This window comes from Acipenser ruthenus, chromosome 7, assembly GCF_902713425.1.
Source record: "Acipenser ruthenus chromosome 7, fAciRut3.2 maternal haplotype, whole genome shotgun sequence".
Taxonomy (NCBI): domain Eukaryota; kingdom Metazoa; phylum Chordata; class Actinopteri; order Acipenseriformes; family Acipenseridae; genus Acipenser; species Acipenser ruthenus.
Genome location: NC_081195.1, coordinates 19,621,441 through 19,626,855, shown reverse-complemented (window position 1 = coordinate 19,626,855; position 5,415 = coordinate 19,621,441).

The window sequence follows — 5,415 nt, the reverse complement described above, 5'->3', positions numbered from 1 at the left end:
TATGTTTTTAATTTCATTACATATTTTATTTTACATAGCCTATGTATTTTTGTGCTCTTGACCCACCTACCCCTTATTAGTGGTTCCTCTTGAATTCCTTGTATGTCGGATGTGTCACAACAAAGAACATGCCAGGAACTACTTCCACGTGATTAGAGGTTGGTGGCGAGCCAACTATGGGTAGGAATCATTACATTATCCAGTCAATCGCTTTAAGAAGTGTATGATTGTGTTAAATCTGAGTTATTGGAGGTTACATTAAAGGAGTCAATAGGGTAAATGAATTACCTGGCCAAAAAGATAAGATTTCTGCCCACAAAGTTGGACACCCCACCATGCTTCTTTTGAACACCAAGATTTTTTAACCAGATCAGTCAACCACTTGACACTGCTTTCTTTAACATAACATTACATCATGATGTACCTATTTCCAAAGAGTTTCTAATAAAGTGGTCTAATCCTTCACAGCAGTGGTCCTCACTAAAAGGAAACCACACTACAGAATCATTAAGGGTCACAGGGTGGTACCATAATGGTCTATATTCTTTTTTTGGAATTACAGTTTTTTACAAAAGTGACTGAATCTATACTCAAACCACTCCTTCAGCAGTCACTGTAGATAAGCAATTATTTTAGATTTGTAGTTGATGTGGCTACTAGACAGAACTGTAGCTGTACAGTTTACCTGGAAATGCTGGTAGTACAGTGAGACATTGGTGGTCCAGTGGTTAGAAAAGGGGGCTTGTGGGGCTCCCATGTGGTGCATCCGGTAAAGGCACTCTGCGTGGAGTGCAGGATGCGCCCTATAGCCTGGACGTCACCGGTTTGAGTCCAGGCTATTCTATTGCTGACCGTGGACAGGAGTTCCCAGGGTGCGGCACACAATTGGCCAAGTGCCGCCCGGGGGGTGGGGGGTGGGGAGGGTTTAGGTCGGCCGTGGTGTCCTCGGCTCACCGCAATAGCGACCCCTGTGGACTGGCTCGGCGCCTGCTGGCTTGCCTGTAAGCTGCCCAGAGCTGCGTTGTCCTCCGACGCCGTAGCTCTGGGTGGCTGCATGGTGAGTCTGTGAAAAGAAGCGGTCAACTGACGGCACACGCTTCGGAGGACAGCGTGTGTTCGTCTTTGCTGCTCCTGAGTCAGCGCAGGGGTGGTAGCAGTGAGCCGAGCTTAAAAAAAAAAATTGGATATTCTAAATTGGGACTGACTCACTGTGTGTGACCCTGAGCAAATCACTTAACCTCCTTGTGCTCTGTCCTTCAGATGAGACATGAAAGTGAGGTCCAATTGTAAGAGACTCTGCAGCAGCAGTTGTGATGCATAGTTCACCCCCAAGTCTCTGTAAGTCGCTTTGGATAAAAGCGTCTGCTATATGAAATAATAATAATAATAATAATAATAATAATAATAATAATAATAATAATAATAATAATAATAATAATAATAATATGGCCCATACCAAAGAAGTACATGAAGCTAACAAAGTAATGCTAGTACATCTTACCTAAAATATGCACATATTATGGAAAACATTCTACTTCATGAGGTCAAATTGAAAACATGTGAGTCATTGGAAACAATTGGTTACAGTATAAATGCACAAACAGGCGTGTGCCTATACTTATACAGTGTATGACGTTTTCTTATTCCTTTGGTTTTAAATATAAGCCCATGTATCTGTCTGTAAGAATAAGGTCAGTACACTGTAGCGTGGTGTGAAGAAACAATCCCAGATGATTTTGCTTCCCAAAGCCATGCCAATGCAACGCTCCCTCGGGAAGCCCCAGCGAAGACCAGCGATTCACACAGCCAGATGCACGCATCTTTTTGCGGGTTTATAGCCTGCTGAGGAGCTGAGCTGAAAACTTAAAGTCCCAAAAGTCTCATGGACTCATTACATTGACTCATATGTTACTGTGTTCCTTCATGTAAGTGGAAATCAAGGAAGCGGGGGAAGTGCAGCATTGAAAATTCTGAAAGGAGAGATCTGTACATTTGATTCATTAGTAGCTTAAAAAAATACAATGATGATAATATATGATAGTTCACATTCATTCATTCATTCATTAATTCATTCAACAAGCATACGTTAAAAATATTGAGCTGACTAATTTACAAATATATGTTCCTTTCAAAGGTTTTCCCCCACAAAGTCTGATAGTTTCAACAAAATGCAGTTTCTCATATAGCCAGTTTTCCTTTCTGGTAGATGAGGAAATGCCTGTAGGGAAATATGCTATGAGACCTAAACCACACCTACTGTTTTTCTGTTGTTGTCTGAGTTTGTAATTGTAGGCTCTGAGGCCACTGTTCATGTGTTCTTTTCTTCACTTTTGTATTTAAAAGCTATATGATCCTTTTAAAATGCAGTCAGTGTCTTCCTGAATAATGTATATTCTGAAAGGAGCTCATGTAAAAGTTTTTTTTTTTTAATGATACAAAGAAAACATTATTATAACCTCAAAGATCACTCAACTGGTTATTTAAGGTCTATAACCCATGATTTGTGTCTCTGATCAGGCATAAAAATGAAATTGAGCTGAAATACTATCCATAGCAATTATCAAAGAAATATGCTTTTAGTTTGTTTTGTACTTCAGAAGTTACTCACAACACTTGCTACTCCGTTGCAATTTCCATTAATGACCAACACTGCCTTAACTGGTCACCACTGGCATTCAGCTAGTCACACATGGTGAACTACAATAAACTAACAGTAGCGTACTAACTGGGGATGATCCTGTGGTTAGTACAGGGAACAGTTCTAATGATAGACTGCAGGATAGTTTCAATTGCAATGAATTGAGCTCCTCCACATAGTCTTCAGGTTCGGTTTTAAGATGTTCTCAATTGCAATGAACACAATGTATCAGTCGTCTGCCCCCGAGAGGACTATAAAACAAGGCATTACATTAGTCTAGTGATTATTTAGAGGAAGAGCTGTACTGTTACTCATATGTATCCTTGATGTGTATTTTCAACATATTAAACAAAGTGGTTCTTTTGTTACATTAATAAAGCATGAAGTTAAACAGAATTCTGAATGTAATGTAGATTGAGACTCATTTGAATTCTGTCCATTGTAACTACTGCTGCTTTTTAAAAATGTAGGAAAAAGAAAATATGTTACATGATTAAACAGTTACATCTACACTGCAAAAAGCCTATCTAATGGATTTCATTGACTAGTTCTAAAAAGAAACATACTGTCCTTATACAATTAGACACATGTTTGGACCGTTTCTCTAATTTCTGATTACTATTCTTTTCAACTTCAGGTACTGAATAGCTTCGCATTGGGTGTAGAAATTCAATTGAAACCTATAATCCATCTACAGTGCTGAAAGAATAACCTAACATTATTTTTTTAAAAGGTTTTATTTGAAAAATGTACCCTACTGTAAAATATGCCTATTAATTGACCAATGTGTATTATTATAACTATACACAAATGTAGAATGAAGGAATAATTTAAGAAAATGCCTACAATAATAGAGCTTTAAAATTATAATTGAAGAATGCAACACCCCTCTTACTCTACCATCCCTGCCCCGCTTATTGCCATTTCATATACATGATCAGTGTAACCCTGTGCTCTGTACTAAACCTGAGGACCAGCTGGGTTTTTTCATTGCAATTGGTACAAATATAGTACAGAGCTGGGATGATCTGCAGACCACACTAGGTAGTACTCAACTTAGTAACAGAACTGAGGACTAAATTCTTAAGTTTGTTGCAATTGACCAACAGAGATTTGGGTGTGATGGTCATGACGTAATTTTCCATAATGAATAGAACAAATAGCTATATTAGCAGGGAGATGGCTGCAGAACATTCAGATAGAATGTCTAGCTGAACTTCAGCTATGGCCAAAAGTTTTGCATCACCCTACAGAATTAACATAATTTTGCTTCATAAAGTCGATTAAACCTGCTGAATAATGTTACGTTAACATATTGAATTACATACCACTTTGTAGTTTTCCACATACTTAAAGAAAAACTGACAAAAATGTAAAAATGTGACATTGCAAAATCTAACATGAAATACTGTACTATGGCTTCTGGTAGACTTTTGCAATATATGATTTTAAATAAAATATCTAAATTATGTTCACACACATATATATATATATATATTATGATGATGTCCCAACCCTAAAATTCTACTTGATGCAAAACTTTTGGCCTTAGCTGTACATGTAAACAGGAAAATGGCAAAAACAACATTCAAATGTTTTGTTTATCTTGGCAATAAAGGCCTTGTGTAGCTTTGTATTTCACCTTAGTAGTTCCATACAAGAGAGATATAAAAGAGTTAAAGACAACTCTAGTGATACAAAGTATTCATTAATTGACTATTCTGTGGAGTGCTGAGAAATGTACTGTTAAATGAATGGTGTCTGTGGTTTTTCCAGTCAGACAAATTGCCACTCCCTGAAACTACACCGGCGCCCTGATTTAATTACCTGGATTATTAAAGGTAAAGTAGCTAGTTCTTCAGCTGGACCAATACCTGTTGGGTTTAGTTTAGACCCTAGGTGTGTTGACACCACAATCACACTGTAAAGCATCATCCACAATATTTTGGATTTATATTCTGGAGCATTTCTAAGAGGAATAACTCTTGACTGTGGCTAGGAACAGTCTACTTGTGTGTGTGTGTGTGTGAAGATCCTTTCTTTTAGCACCTATATTTAAGAAAACATCAACTTGAAAATTATTTTTATTATATAAATCTGACAAAAAAACATCGCACATGTACAAAAAACACCCAGTTTTTTAAACTGATCAGTCATATAAGATGTAGTATCTACCAAAGGAACTACTAGCGATAGCAATAAAAAAGAGGGGATGTGGAGTTATACCCATGTCATTCAAAATGCTACAGACAATTCTAAATTGACTTTTGACAGTATGCACAAATGAAAATTAGCAAGGTCATGTCTCTAATGAGGGTGCACTAGACTAATTTCTTCCCCCTACTTATTAAATATTTGCAATGGAAAATCAGAGCTGCACACCCGAGTGGTCATTTTCATACTTGCATGATTATAGAAGTTCCACCTTGTTCAGGTTTGCTCATATTGCATTCACTTTCAATATGATATTAGATCAAACATTGCCAAAGTGGAAGTTATTCATAATATTTCCATACTGTCCTAGTTTAAGGACTTAAAAATCTGGTCACATTATTGAGTACACTAAAAGAGTTTTAGTATCTTAGTTTTGTTACCCTTCAGTATTGACATAAACTACTGAGCAACACTTTTCTGAGATCATCCAACCTTGGCATTTATGCAAAGAACATTGATTTCAATAAAACATGTCTGCCGTTGCTATGGAAAATCACATGGAAACCCACAGTCAATCAATGAGCGTGCTTACCCGTATGTCTTTGAAAAGAAGTCCGCCCACA